Raw genomic sequence first — 17,084 nt, forward strand, 5'->3', positions numbered from 1 at the left:
AAAATGGTTTGAACTGTCATATCAGGGGAGTGTATGCTAGAAACGAAACTTAATGACAATAAATAGTCATTTTATATAGAGTTTGTGAGCACAGAATAGGTATTACACACAAACTAATAACCTGTCTCTCTCTCTCTCTCTCTCTCTCTCTCTCTCTCTGTGTGTGTGTGTGTGTGTGTGTGTGTGTGTGTGTGTGTGTGTGTGTGTGTGTGTGTGTGTGTGTGTGTGTGTGTGTGAAAACCTAAGTAAACGTCTGCTCAGAACAGCTGTGCTGTATAAGCTCCATGACAAACAAAATTCTCCCACAGTCAAAATCTACTGGTAATTTACTGTCACTGTTCTACGCTATTCTGTGTTATTTAAATACAGTTCTATACTGTAGCTCTGATTTCTCTCTCCCGCAGAAGGTTGGATAAAGTGTTGTGACTGGTCACAGCAGTCCGGCCCCTAAAAAACAATTATCCTTGACAAAACCGGTTCAGTCCGGTTTAACGCGAAAGTGAAATTTTTGTGCTCCATTTTAAGAAGCGGAATGCAAATATCTTTAGAAAACAAAGCCGTTGAGTATCTGAATCTGAGCTGTCAATCAAGAATTATATGAACTTATACTACTCAAAGAACAAGTTCTTAAATTTAATATTAACAGAATTGAATATTAACAAGGTTAATGTCTGAAAACGTAAAGCTTTTAGCCGCTATTCTGTTGCAGTAGGTGTCTTCGTTTACGCGAAATAGAGCAATAGAACTGAGGTCGTCTGATTCAGAATAACCAAACTAAAGTCGTTCTAGGCTCATCTAAGAAATTGTTCCGAATCAACATGTTTACATGAACTGTATAAAAAGTACTAATAAACGCACTATATACTTCATATATTTCTATTTTGTCCTCTCAGCAGAAACAAACTGCGCAAATAGAACAGGCGTCGTACTGCAGGAAGTGTCACAAATGTCTCGGACTGTGAGCCAGTAGATCTAACAGTAAGTGTTTAGGTGTCCAACTAGATGTAGACTAGTTGTTTTATCAGGCTAAGACCGTGCTGTTTACACGATCATGTCGTAATTAGACTGACAGTGTGAGGTTAGTATTGTACCAATAGTGTGCATGTCAGTGTAACTAAAGAAGTAATATTTATAATATTTATTAGTAATATTATTAAGTGATATTTCGACACTGTTTCTTTGTATGACAGTGATTGAGTTAGTCTGTGACCCACTATGCCCTTATAGAACACATTTTTCCTGCCTCTGTCTTCTTTTCCACTTTGGAGTGATACTGTTCACTACACCCACGTTTTTGAGTTTGTTTTAGTGCTGTAAGATTACAGTTTAAACTTTATGCATTATTTGCTCATTTTAATAAACTATATTTTGTACTTATAAAGTTAGTAAAGGTGCCTGTCTACACCAAAGCTCTTCAAAAACATGAATGACTGTTTCTCTTTTGAGAACACTAACCTCTCTGTGCTCACATGAGGATGTTTACATTTGCATTTATAAAATTTAGCAGACACTCTTATCCTGAGCGACTTACAAAGGTGCTTTATTTATGTTTTTTGTAGCGACACAACAAATCACTTCTGCAAGTCTCTCTGGACAAGGGTGTCTGCCATATGCAGTAAATGTAAATATTGTAATTGAATATGTGTTCTGATTATTAATCTGCATGTGCGTGTTTGCAGGTGTACAGCTATAATCTGTAGGAGGAGACATGACCTCCAAAATACGTGTCTCTGGGGAACAGCACACACAGAAAGGAGACAGGTGAGAGAACATAAATAAACATACTTGCAGTGCATAGGTTTGTGCACTTATTTACTTGGGATATCTGAATAAATCTATATTTATTGCATTTAGTAGATGTTCTTAGCCACACAGACCTCTTAAAAGTGCTTTGATATCCATTCACAAAACCCTTGAATAGTACCAGCAGGTAACAATCTTAAATCAGATACTGCCAGAAACAGTTGTCTCTACTGAGACAGAGACACAATGCATAATACAAAGATGAAAGATAAGTATAAACTTCAGAAAGTTTAAGACCAGCTTAATGTAATGTAAAGTTGCTCTCTGGTATAACTCTGGTCAACTTGAAGATCACTTAGTAAATAACAAGAAACATAATAACGAATTTAGTGTTTTCAACATCTTTGTACGAATTCTTTAAAAAACATTCAATAAAAATCGCAACGATAGACATAAATACATATTAATTTATATTTGCACCATTTATACACACATTAGTATTTTGGCCTTAAAATAATATCTTTTTAATTGTGTATGTTTGTCTGATTCAGGGTAAGAGATCAGACTCCCCGGAACCCAGCAGTGTATCCATGAAGAGTGACCAGTCAATGGACATTCCATTACAGTTCAGAGAGGGAGTGTATCCTACTGAACTCAGGTAAGGATGACGTAGGGAATGTGACTGTTCTACTGAGCTCAGGTAAGAGTGAGTCCTCCGCTTACACTTCAGAGAGGGAGTGTATCCTTCTGAGCTCAGGTAAAGATGATGTAGGGAATGTGACTGTTCTCCAGAGCTCAGGTAAGATGGAGTCCTCTACTTACACTTCAGAGAGGGAACGTGTTCTGATGAGAGGTGACGGTCTTGATAGACCATCGATAGAGATAAATACATATTAATTTATATTTGCACCATTTATACACACATTAGTATTTTGGCATTAAAACAATATGTTTTTAATTGTGTATGTTAGTCTGATACAGGGTAAGAGATCAGACTCCCCGGAACCCAGCTGTGTGTCCATGAAGAGTGACAAGTCGATGGACCCTAAACGTCAGTTCAGAGAGGGAGTGTGTCCTACTGAGCTCAGGTAAGGATGATGTAGGGAATGTGATTGTTCTACTGAGCTCAGGTAAGGATGATGTAGGGAATGTGACTGTTCTACTGAGCTGAGGTAAGCATGATGTAGGGAATGTGACTGTTTTACTGAGCTCAGGTAAGGATGATGTAGGGAAGGTGACTGTTCTACTGAGCTCAGGTTAGGATGATGTAGGGAATGTGACTGTTCTCCTGAGCTCAGGTAAGATGGAGTCCTCCGCCTACACTTCAGAGAGGGAGAGTGTTCTGATGAGAGTTGATGATCTCCTGGTTTAGGACAGTGTTCCTCACTCCTAATCCCACCTGATCAAACTCACTCAGCTCATTATGAAGCCCTTCATGAGCTCCATCAGTTCATCCATAGTTTTAGTTTTGAGGCCATGACACTAAAATATCTGCCCCTACAGAGACCAATCTTAACTTATGGATAGAGAGAAGACCTGCATCAGAAGACCTAAGTGTATGGGTGGAGCAGTATGGATGTAGGAGTTCAGCTAAGTAGGGAGGTGCAAGACCATGCAGAGCTTTGAATGTAAGCAGGACGAGTTTATACTGAATGTGTTGACGGACAGGGAGCCACTGTAACTGATGTAGAATCGGGGTGTTGTGGGCTGACATATTTTAACATCTAAGAGAATTCTGGGATGTAAATGAAGAGAGAGTTGCAGTAATCAAGATGGGATGTGATGAAAGCATGAACCAGAGTTTCAGCACCTTGTCTGGAGAGCATGGGCCTAAGTCTACTGATATTGTGACTGTAAAAAAAAGGCATTTTTAACCATTGACATGATGTGGGGTTCAAAGAGTGAGGAGTACACCAAAGTTCCCAAATGCAGTTGATGATTTGACCAAGACCCATCTAGACTGAGTTTAAAATCAGTTAATTTAGCGATTATGGATTTAGAACCAATAACTAAAATTTTATTTTGTAAGGATTTAACTCTAGGAAGTTTATGTTCATCCACTGTTTGAGATATTTGATACAAGAGAGTAAAGCAGGAAGTGGTAAGGTAGTGTTACCTTTGGTGCTACTATAAATCTGAGTGTCATCAGCATAACAGTGGAAACGGAGACCATGCCTGCGGATAATCTGACCAAGGGGCAACATATCGATTAAATAGGAGAGGACCAGGCACCGATCCCTAGAGAACATCTTGGGTAACGATAACAGTGTGTGATTTGTGTTTACCAAGTGTGACAAAATGTGATCTATTAGAGATATAGGAGATAAACCATTCAAGAACTGTATTAGTAATCCCAATGTCTGAGAGGCAGCTGATAAGTATGTTATGGTTTAATTGTGTCAAACACAGCACTTCTATCTAGAAGATCTAGAAGGAGGAGAACACACAGGGCACCAGAGTCAGTAGAGAGAAGGGGATCATTGAAACCATGTAACAGGGCTCTCTCAGTGTTGTGCGTAGTATGGAAGTCAGATTGGAAAGGTTCAAATAGATCCTGAGTATTTAAGAAAGATTGTAGTTGAGAGGCTGGAACCCTGAGTAGACAGGGGAGACTGGAAATAGGTCAGTAATTATCAAGTAGTGCAGCATTTAGTCCTGTTTTATAAAGAATGGCAGTTAAAGCTGAGGTTTTGAGAGCTGTAGGGACAGAATCCGAAGGGAAGCATTAATGAGAAGACATGGGAGAAATAGCAGAAGAACACTTAAGAAGAGGAGTTGGGGCAGGATCCAGCTGTAGGTAGATGAGCTGGATTTAGCTACAGTAGTAATGCTGTTACTGAACATTGCTGAGCTCCTCTTTTAATGACTAGACAAAAACAAACTCTCTTGATTACAGTTTAAGTTTCAAGTTTGGTTTATTTGTCATGTACATAGTCATACATAGTATAGTAATGGTTTGAGAGTGCTCTGTCCAAACTGAGGGAAAAAAACAGGGGTACATAAGGAAATATCTCTCTCTCTCTCTCTCTCTCTCTCTCGCTCTCTCTCTCTCTCTCTCTCTCTCTCTCTCTCTCTCTCTCTCTCTATATATATATATATATATATATATATATATATATATATATATATATATATATATATATAACAATGTATGTACAATATATGTATAATATGTTTATCAGGCTTTGCCAGAAATGTAGCACAAATGTTTATTCCGTGGATCAGTGTGTGTATACATGTGCACATAGTCTGGATAATATTATCCTGGAACACATGTTTTAATCAGCCTAAGCTTAGGTCAACTAAGACACTATGTCACACTATAACAATCAGACTGTAATATTAACAGGATCATATCTAAGTAAGACAGTTGTAGACTAATATAAGATCATGGATTTACATGTAAACATAGATAGTGAGGGGTTAACACTTGTGTAACAGTTGATTAATCTGATTGTATTATTCCTAGAAATACAAAAATCTTGGTGTTATCTTTGATCCAGAGCTCAGATTTGATCAGCAAATAAATTCTGTTATTAGGAATAATTTTTACAAGTTCAGAGAAATTTCCCAAAATCAAATTCTTTGTTCATGCTTAGGAACAAGTCATCTACTCACTGGCACTCAGAGTTGTTCAGATCAGCTGTTGGCTGTTCTAAAATCTCGGCTGAAGCTGAAGTGTGACTGTGTCTGTTCCACAGTCTTGACTGAAGCTGAAGTGTGACTGTGTCTGTTCTACAGTCTCGACTGAAGCTGAAGTGTGACTGTGTCTGTTCTACAGTCTCGACTGAAGCTGAAGTGTGACTGTGTCTGTTCCACAGTCTCGACTGAAGCTGAAGTGTGACTGTGTCTGTTCCACAGTCTCGACTGAAGCTGAAGTGTGACTGTGTCTGTTCAGTTGCAGCACTGAGGCTGTGGAACAGGCCTTCTCTGAATATCAGCTCTGCTCCCTCTTGTGCAGATTTCAAACACTTCTTTTTACTCTGACATTTTCATTTCTCTGTCCATGTTTATGTTTGATGGCACATTTCCTTTTGTTTTACATTTCACAGGTTTTTGTTAAGATATTTTTCCTAACTTTCCACAGCACTTTGATCATTGCTGTTGTGGTAAATGTGCTCTATAAATAAAATGTACTTATTTTCTAACAAATCATCTTGTAAAGGAGCCCTATTGTCTGTTTTGCTTTCCCGTGTCGTCCTTTGTTTATTGTTGTATCTGTGTGTTGTCCTTCTCCCTGCTCCTCCCACCATTCCTGCCACTCCCCAGCCTAACTCCACCCACCATTCCTGCCACTCCCCAGCATAACTCCTCCCACCATTCCTGCCACTCCCCAGCCTAACTCCTCCCACCATTCCTGCCACTCCCCAGCCTAACTCCTCCCACCATTCCTGCCACTTTTCAGCCTAACTCCACCCACCATTCCTGCCACTTTCTGACCTAACTCCACCCACCATTCCTGCCACTTTCCAGCCTAACTCCACCCACCATTCCTGCCACTACTGACCTAACTCCACCTGCCATTTCAGCCACTTGTCCTTAGTCTCTGCATTGTTCTCTTCCCAGATTCCTCCATGTATATACTTCTCCTGTTTCCTGTCTTCCTGTTCTTGTTTGTTGACCTTTGTTTTCTTGTGGCTGAGTGTGTTTAGCACATTTGCTTTACTTTCACTTTCTATTAAATGCCTTTTTGAGTTTCTACACTCACACCTGCATCCTGATCCTTTCTGCTGCCGCACACTAGGCAGCATCACAGATCTATTATGAAATGCAGAAACACAAGTGTTGATAATATATAATCTTGTATAATATCTACTTGTCTGTATAATCATGTGTTGTGCAGGTATGAATGTGCTACATATTCCTCCATAAAGGTCTGTTGTGTTTGTCCACAGTGTACAAAGAGAAAAAGCAGAACTCACCTACAGAAAACAATTGGAGTCCATATTCAAGGTATGTAAGTGTGGGGGTGATTTCTAGTATATTTGGGGTTTAGGATGTAACAGAAGTAATAAGATTACTTTTTCCATTAAGTAATGAGTACAGTAATCCCATTACAATTTTAGATAAGTGATGAGTAATGCATTACTTTTTTTAAGTAACTACCCAAACACTGCCAGAATGTTCTCCATCATGAAACAAAATCATGTAGTGATCTCTCTCTGTAACATGGTGGTGTTTTTTTGATTGTCTGTTGCTGTTTATTCCTAACCAGGAGCTGGAGCACAAAGTCGTCTCTCTGGTGAAGAAGGAGCTGAAGAAGTTTAAGAAGCTGCTGAGTCCAGATTACCCAGCATGCTCTGAGAGAGAGATGGAGGATGAGGAGGATCAGAGCAGTGCCAGAGAGGGGGCGCTGAAGATCACACTGCATGTGCTGGGGAACATGAACCAGACAGACCTCGCTAACACACTACAGACCAGTAAGAGCTCTGGATCATGGCTTTATGATGACAGTATCACTATAACTAAATTTTGTCCTCTGTGTTTGTGCAAAGTGTTTCATGGTTTTGATAAATGGTTTTGATAAACTTCAACATCAAAGATAACATGAAAATAAAATATTTGTGATCATGTTCTTCTGTTTATTAGAGCTATTCTCTGAATATCAACGAAATCTCAAACACAAACTAATGGATACATTTAAAAGAATTAATGAAGGAATTTCCCAACAAGGAAGCTCAACTCTTCTGAATGAGATCTACACAGAGCTCTACATCACAGAGGGAGGGAGTGGGGAGGTCAATAATGAACACGAGGTGAGACAGACTGAGACAGCATCCAGGAGACCAGCAACACAGGAGACACCCATCAAATGCAATGACCTCTTTAAAGACAAACCCATCAGAAGAGTGCTGACTAAAGGAGTTGCTGGAATTGGGAAAACGGTCTCTGTTCAGAAGTTCATTCTGGACTGGGCTGAAGGAAGAGCAAATCAGGACGTCCTCTTCATATTTCCACTTCCTTTTAGGGAGCTGAATTTGGTGAAGGAGAAAATGTTCAGTCTGATGGATCTGCTTCATCACTTTTTCCCAGAAACAAAACAATTACAATTAATACACTGTGATGCTTACAAAGTCATTTTCATCTTTGATGGTCTGGATGAGTGTTGACTTCCTCTAGATTTCCAGAACAATGAGAACTTGTGGAATGTAACAGAGTCGACCTCGGTGTATGTGCTGCTGACAAACCTCATCAAGGGGAATCTGCTTCCCTCTGCTCTCTTCTGGATAACCTCTCGACCTGCAGCAGCCAATCAGATCCCTCCTGAGTGTGTTGATCAGGTAACAGAGGTACGAGGGTTCAGTGACCCTCAGAAAGAGGAGTACTTCAGGAAGAGAATCAGTGATCAGAGCCTGGCCAACAAAATCATCACACACATGAAGTCATCAAGAAGCCTCTACATCATGTGTCACATTCCAGTCTTCTGTTGGATTGCAGCCACTGTTCTAGAGAGAATGTTGGGTGAAGCAGAGAGTGGAGAGATCCCCAAGACTCTGACTCAAATGTTCACACACTTTCTGATCTTTCAGATCAAACACAAGGATAGAAAGTACCATGGAAACACTGACACTGATCCTCAACAGACTAAAAAGACAATTCTGGCACTGGGAAAACTGGCTTTCCAACAGCTGGAAAAGGGCAACCTGATCTTCTATGAGGAAGACCTAAGAGAGTGTGGCATTGATGTCAAAGTAGTGTCACTGTACTCAGGAGTGTGTACCCAAATCTTCAGAGAGGAGTCTGGGCTTCACCTGGGGAAGGTGTTCAGCTTTGTGCATCTGAGCATTCAGGAGTTTCTGGCTGCTTTATATGCATATCTCTCCTTCATCTCCAAAAAGGAAAAATGTGTTGAAACAGCAAAAGAAAGGTCTCTTTAAAAGATCAACCATGTCTGACTTCCTTATGAATGCAGTGGACAAGGCCTTACAGAGTGAGAACGAACATCTGGACCTTTTCCTCCGCTTCCTTCTGGGTCTCTCACTGGAGTCCAATCAGACTCTCTTACAAGGCCTACTGACACAGAGGAAAAGAAGCTCTCACAGCAAAGAGGAAACAGTCAACTACATCAAGGAGAAGATCAGGGAGAATCCATCTCCAGAGAAATCCATCAATCTGTTCCACTGTCTGAATGAACTAAAGGATCATTCTCTAGTACAGGAAGTCCAGACATACCTAAGCAGAGGAGGTGACCATTGTCTCCATGGAGCCAGTCTCTCTCCAGCTCAGTGGTCAGCTCTGGTGTTTGTGTTGCTGAACTCAGAAGAGGAGCTGGATGAGTTTGACCTGAGTAAATATGACCCATCAGAGGAATGTCTACTGAGACTGCTTCCAGTGGTCACAGCATCCAGAAAAGCTGTGTGAGTATTTTCATTCATAAACACATTACTGCACTGGTGTTAGTACATCATGATCTCCATCATAAGGTACTTTTGTTAATTTGTAAGTGTTTCCTAAACTCCTTTGTAACTAATGTATCATGTACCCTAATTACTATTTAAGGTGTTAGCTGAACCACTCATTAATCCTAAAGAATTTACACACACACACACACATACATCTCTCTTTTACCCACATTAACATTCTCTTTCACATTTTCACAGCCAGTTATGGAAACAGATGCAGGCCAAGATGTAACATGTGTAAAACATAATAAATTTACCTGAATTAATTATAATTACAAAGATATTAGAGTAAATTCTGTTGTGTAGCCCAGTGTAGGTGAGAATGTGTAACTAACTTTAGAAAATTACTCATCTGAGTTGTATTTCTGAGCTGGTGTATGCAAAGTAGTCTTGTTTTTTTTTTCCACTTTTCCTGAACATGTTTCTGTTTCTGTGTGTCTGCCCTTTTTACCAAAGTCTGCTGTTTGGTCTTCCTAGTGCTGACCTTTGCCTGTTAACACTGTTTGCTTTTTGGACTGTGGACTGGTTGTTGTTCCTCGTATTTAAATGAGACTTTTTCCCATTTTATACAAACCAGCGCTGGACTCTGCTCCTGCCCTCCCGCTGACAGTGAGAACAAAGATGAGCACAGCAGTGGGGGAAGATGAGAACAAAACTACATAGACCAGAGTTTGGACTACAACTCAGAATAATGGGTTCAGTCTTCTGTATATGACCCATAATAGTCCACATATTCAAACCAGCTGATGGACAAACCTGAAAACATAAATACCTGTTGTGATGGTGGCGGCACAGAGGAAGCGAAAGGCAAGGTTGAGCCAAAGTGCTCTTTATTCTGCATTGTCAATACGTGAAAAACCACAACAAATTATCAACGATACTCAGTCCTAACACTCTGTGTAGCGATGTACAGGGTGGAAGTGAGTAGTCCGGTGTTCCACTAATGTGCAGCGCTTTCTCTCAGGACCTGTGAGTTTAAATAGAGAGAGAGAACACGGGACAGGTGAAGGTGATTAGTAGGCAGGGGACTGGGAACAAGGCAGGGATGTAGTGCGCTCCCTAGCAGGAGTGGGCGTGTCCCTCCTTCTGGATGCCCGGCCAACCGTGACACCTGGCAAATATAAGCAATCCCTTAAAACTGTTTAAAAAAAGAAATGACAGGTCTTCTCTCTGACTAGTCACTGTTGTGTCTGAAAATAATCATAGTTTACTAAGCAAGTCTTTACTAAATAAATAAATCTTTATTTATTTATCTTTGATCCATGTTTATTCAGTGAATACATGGTAATATTTTACATTTCCCTTGTTCAAGATTATTGAAACTGATATTGAAGGCCTTGCATAGTGTGTCTCTAAAAGAGCAACTTTGTTAAAGAGTAGCTTCTCGTCTTCTATTAATATGAGCTCCTGGCTGCACCCACAAACGCTGCTCTCTCAGGCTCAAGTGGTGATCTTCAGCTGGGTCCTGCCTGAGACACCCAGCAGATGCAGCAGGACTAGAGCAGGTGAAGGGTACTGTGGAGAGACAGGCTGAGGGGATGGAGATGGACATTCTTCTCCACACACATCAGTTCCTCCTCTTATCCTAAGAGACACTGATGAACCAGTATATCCAGGGCTTTCTCCTCTTCTGGGGTTTGTGTGGATATCACTCCCCACTGCTCAGTGTGAACTGCCTGCACTTAATCTCTGCACAATATCATCACACTGCTTCTTTCTCTGTTACACAAACTAACAGTTTTGTTCAGTTTCCTCCACAGGAATATGGAACTCCATGATTATAAAATTGTATTCACCCTTCTGTGATGTTTAACAGGTTAAGGAGGATGCGGGGACGAGGCACGTTAAACATAACATACATTTTAATCATAAGCACAACTCAACACACACAAACACACTACATAGGTCAAACACCGACAACCTTGACGATACGACACGAGACTTATATACACTCATGACAATTACACACAACAAGGATCAGGTGCACAACACAAGAGGGCGTGGCATTACGGACAGACACGCACACGCACACATTTGAGGGGTTAGGGGCTGTACCATGACACTTCTGTCTGTCCTCCAATACTTTAGTGTCTGAATCAGTGGCTGTTTATACTGTTAGTGTCTTTGATCAGTTTATAGTAATTCAGTTTGCACTGTCAATGTGTTGTTTGCCTGTTGACTTGTGGGACTGTTTCCAAACTTAGTGAGCAGTGGAGCTAACAAAGAAGCAGTTTTAATTTGTTTATTTTCTTGTTAACAGTGCTCTGAATTAACACACCTCACACACAGTGTGTCACCCCCCCCCCCCAACACCACACATTGTAACTTTTTGTGTGTGTGGTTGTGTGGGGGTGAGGCAGTGTGATTGTGATTATGTGTTTGCATTTGTGTAAGCATGTGTGTGCGCACATGCTCATTAGCATAGGGTGTGTGTGCGTGTACTGATCTGTAAATGTGAGGGGTTTTTCTCCTTCTCTCTGCAGGCTGGATAACTGCAGTATTACAGATGAAGGCTGTGCTGCTCTGGCTTCAGCTCTGAGGTCAAACCCCTCATCACACCTGAGAGAGCTGAATCTGAACTTCAATAAACCAGGTGACTCAGGAGTGAAGCAGCTCTCTGCTCTACTGGAGGATCCACACTGTAAACTGGAGAAACTACAGTGAGTTACTGATTTACTGTCTCTTTATATATACACACACACACACACACACAAGCACACATACATACACATACAGTCAAACCCAATATCCTCGCACACATATGCGCACACTCAATATCATCAGTCAGTATCCTCAAACACACACGCACAAATACACACCGTCATTAAGCTCTCTCTCTCCCTCTCTCTCTCACACACACAAACACACAGTCAGTATCCTCTCACGTGTACACATTCAGTATCCACACACACACACACATGCACACACAAACATGGAGTCAATATCCCCACACACACAAATACATACACACAGATATAATTGCTATTACCCTCTTCCTCTTTCTGACACACACATTCCATCACTGTATTAATTAGATTCACATTTACTCACTCACACACTCACTCACTCATTCTCTCTATATACACACACACCATCACTGCATCACTATCACAACATGTGTATGTATACTGATCTGTAAGTGTGAGGAATTTCTCCTTCTCTCTACAGGCTGTATAACTGAAGTATTACAGATCAAGGTTGTGCTGCTCTGGCTTCAGCTCTGAGGTCAAACCCCTCATCACACCTGAGAGAGCTGAATCTGAACCACAATAAACCAGGAGACTCAGGAGTGAAGCAGCTCTCTGCTCTACTGGAGGATCCACACTGTAAACTGGAGAAACTACAGTGAGTTACTGACTTTCTCTCTCTCACATACACACAGGCACACACAGACACACACACAGTCAATATCCTCTCACTCTCACACGCAAGCACACACACACACACAGCATGAGAGGATGTTGTCAGTATCCTCTCACACACGCTGTCAGTATCCTCACACACACACACACACACACACACACACACACACACACACACACACTCAATATCATCACACTCACAGTCAGTATCCTCATGCACACGCGCGCGCACACACACATACCATCAGAATCCTCTCACACACACACACACAGTCATTATCCTCTCTCACTGACACACACACACACACACACACCTTTCCGTAACACCCCTCCCCATACACAAACAACAAAACATGCCCAAAACGTCAACATCTGGAAAGAGCATCTGCCACTACATTTTCTGAACCCTTTTTATGTTTGATGTCAATATTAAACACTTGTTTAATCAGAGACCAACGCATTAAGCGTTGATTGGCATTAGCCATATTCTGCAAGAACACGAGCGGATTGTGATCAGTGTATATGGTAATGGGGCCCGGACGACCACCAAGGTACACCTCAAAATGTTGTAACACTAGGAGGAGCGCAAGGGCCTCCTTCTCAGTAGTGCTATAGGCCATCTGATGTTTCACAAACTTTCTAGAAAAATTACAAATAGGGTGATCTAGACCTTGTGAGTCCTCTTGCAGGAGGACAGCACCGGCTCCACTACCACTGGCATCTACCTCAAGTGTAAAAGGACGAGTAAAATCAGCGGTTGCTAGAACAGGAGTGCTGAATCAGCTTTCACTGAGTCAAATGCATCTTGACAGGGTTGTGACCATTCAAAAAGGGTGGTGTCACAAAGCAAATTTGTGAGGGGTTAAACAACATCAGAGAAGTTCCTACAAAAGCAACGATAAAAACCTGCCATGCCCAAAAAGCGTCGGAGTTGTCTTTTCATCTCTGGGGCAGGAAAAGACTTGATTGCTTGTACTTTGGCATCAATAGGACGCACACTACCACAACCCACCAGTTTCCCCAAGTAGGCAACCTCACTCTTACCAAAATCACATTTTTCAAGATTAAGCACAATGGAGGCATCCAATAGCTTCTTAAAAACAAGATCAAGCAACTGTACATGTTGTTCCCAAGTTTTGGTATACACAACCACATCATCCAAACAGACTTCACAGTTAGGCACGTCATCTAAAATCATAATCATCAAACGCTGAAAGGTAGAAGGGCATTTTAAGACTGAAAGGCATTACCGTCTATTGTAGAAAACAGTCAGGGGTAGCAAATGCCAAAATGTCAGATGCATGAGAGGTTAATGGAGCTTGCTAATATCCCTAAAGTAAATCAAGCTTACTTACAAATCTAGCTGAACCCCACCTTATCCACACAATCCTCCATTCTAGGCATTGGGAAGGAACCAGAAACAATAACTGCATTAATTTTTCTGTAGTCAGTGTAGAAGCGGTATGTGCCATCTGGTTTTAGCACCAGAAAGCATGGGGAACACCAGGCACTAACACTAGGGATAGCAAGATGATTTTCTAACAAATACTTGGTTTTTTGATTTAGCAATGTACATTTCTGGGGATTGGTGTGATATGGGTGTTGTCTAATGGGTGAATGAGAATCAACATCAATGTCATGCTGAAGGACAGTTGTACGAGTGGAAACGTCTGAAAATAATGTGAGGTATTTCTGAATGAGACTGCTGATGAGAGTGCTCTGGGTGAAGGCTTAGACTCAAGGGGCTCATCGTCATTGGAGTTTCCTGATTCCATTTCCAACCCCAAAAGTGGGATCCTCGTGGAGGGACTCCTTCACCTTCATTGAAGAGTACATAAAGCGATCGGAATCCACGTCTGACCGGAGACTACTGTTGTCATAGTTCTCACATTAACAAGGGAGATAACCAGAGACAGGTATGATATGACACATGGGTGGGGTGTGGCAATGAAGACACACACACGTGACGTCAAACAAACAGCGAGGAGTCTAGGAGGAGGGGGCCATGCCATGACAGTGTATATTTATATATGTGACATCTGCTCTGATCTTTGACGTGGGATCCAGTCAGGAGAGTGGAGGGGAGCAAGGTGACTCCCATGATGCTGTGTGCCTGTCACGTCTACAGACCGGAGCATTCCCCGTTTCCCAGGCAACCTAGTAACTTCTGGGGTTTTGTCATTCTCTATGGTTGCCTGTCTCCTCCCCTTTGTCTCCAACTGTTTCTGATGTATCCCTGATTATAGTCTTATAAAAAAAAAAAACGTTCCTATGTATCTTGTTTGACAGTTATTGTTTCTCCTCGCTTATGGTTAGCTTTTGTTTCTCCTTGTGCCTTCGTTGATATGTGTTTGATAATATGTCTCTCTTGGTTGTTGGTTAGTTCTCGTCGGTCTTTGTTTCGCTTTGTTTTGGTTAGAGTGTGTTTGTCTTTCATTGTGTTTGTGATAAGAACCTGTGTTACACCTAGCTCCTTGCTCCTGTTTTGTTTGTTTATATCTCATTTGTGCTCTCCCTCTGTGTTTGCCGTCTACGCTGCCTTTCCCGTAAATGCTTACCCGGTATTGCTGTCTGTCTTTGATTTTGTTCAGTGTTTGTTTGTTTATTAAAACTAAGTGTTTCTTTATCCTATTTGTCACGATCGTTTTGGTTTTACTTGTTAGTTCCATTTCACGTAACACGCAAGGTGTCGGCACTTCACACGTGTGTTCCTGTTGTTTTTCTATCCTTTATATTTCATTTTGTTAAAATCATGCTATATGGAGCTGTCTTTAATCGTATTAGCTTTTCAAAGCTTCAAATGTGAAGTTTTACATTCATTTTTGTAGACATTTGTTAATCCCAGTTATCTCACTCTTTCTTGCATTATGCACTGGCTCAACATATCACTGTATGTGACAGTTTCTCTTTCGAAAGCTTGCCTGAATGTTGGCATATTTTGAAAGTTTTCAGTCTGTTCTGCCTTGCTTTCCTTTATGCAGTTTTCCATGCTTGGTTAAATATGTGGGTTCAGAGCTGGAATAAATAATAACATACCCATTAAAGATGCTCCTACATGCTGCAGTGTGTCTTTCCATTTTTTATTTTTGTTTATTTATTTTTTTGGCAACTAATAAGTTAAAAACAATTTGCAGACACTTCAATACTGAACAAAGCAGAATATCCTGATAAATTTTTTGATAGTTTACATCAGTGTCCAGGATACATTCCAAGAACAGATCTTAAGATTTACAGCATTTGGCAGGCGCTCTTATTCAAAGCAAATTACATTTTAAAGCAAATTCTAGCTGGTTATTCATTAATAGGTCTTTGTTATTGCTGTACATCAAAAAAGCTGTAATACCAATAATATACAAGAATCTTTCTAAAAGAGCAAGAATTTGCCTCTCAAAAACAAGACATGCCTCTCTTGTCTGCATCAAAATTTCTGTTTGTCTTAAAAGTCAAATCCTAAAACCTTAGCAGGTTACTTGTGCACAACCAGAATTTTTGATGCACTTTGTTCCTCACTGCTCTAGTGCTCTGCATATGTAAAAATGAAGACCCAGAACATGCAAAGATGTCATCAAAATATAGAATAGTTGTTTTGAGGAATCTAAAATCTATGATTGTCAATATTTGTTTATCACAGCATAATCACAGCTGCTAGCTGGTGTAACTAGTTAAGAGTGCATTTTGACCAATATCTACCTAAAGTAAGCTACTTTGAGTGGTTAACTACCTAACTTAGCTATTTCCTTTACTTAGCTATTTTGTCCTGACATGTTTGAATCAAAAACGAAATGAAAATCTATCCTGATTGTTTGCTGAATCAATTCTTGATGATTCAGGGTAGCTAGCTAACCTAGTGAATTTAGCCACCTGGTCAAAGTGTAAAAGCTATGATTATTAAGGTTGTCTGCCAGATTTAATTAAAAAAAAGAAAGAAACAAGTTCACATGAAATCGGCCTTAATGAAGACATTGCTTTAGCCAAAGAAATCTAATCATTTCCAATGTACCATTACAGGAGGAGAAAAAACGCCAAAATCTAGGTTGAAGTTTAAGGTAGCATGTTAACTAATCATTGGCATGTGAGAGACTATAACAGCTGATACCTGCTTGTAAAGTGTCCTTGAGTCTGAGAAAGGTGCTATATAAATTTTAATAATAATAATAATAATAATAATAATAATAGCTAGCAAGATTAAACAAAAAGCATCAGGGAGATGAGGAAGAAAATATGTTACTCACAGGTTTGTCAGCATGGGGAGATTTACATGTGGGTTCTTATAATGCGCCACATAAAAAAGTGAACAGAGCTCGAATGATGTGATATTGTTAAGGGACTGACGGGGCAAAACATTCAATTAATATTAGAAATACAAGAAATTTTATACACATTTACCGTGTATATGTGAATGGTTTATACATTGAAAAAATGCATCAAAAACAAATAAGATGAACAGTTGCATAGCTGGATAGGCCTAATATATTAATGCCTAAGCAACGTCTGCGCTTGAGAGGAAATAAGATATTTTAACTTACACTAACTATCAATCAAAAGGTCCAGTAATACACAGCCCAGTAGTACATTT

The sequence above is a fragment of the Electrophorus electricus genome, chromosome 21, assembly GCF_041902795.1.
Source record: "Electrophorus electricus isolate QZ-2024a chromosome 21, ASM4190279v1, whole genome shotgun sequence".
Lineage (NCBI taxonomy): Eukaryota > Metazoa > Chordata > Actinopteri > Gymnotiformes > Gymnotidae > Electrophorus > Electrophorus electricus.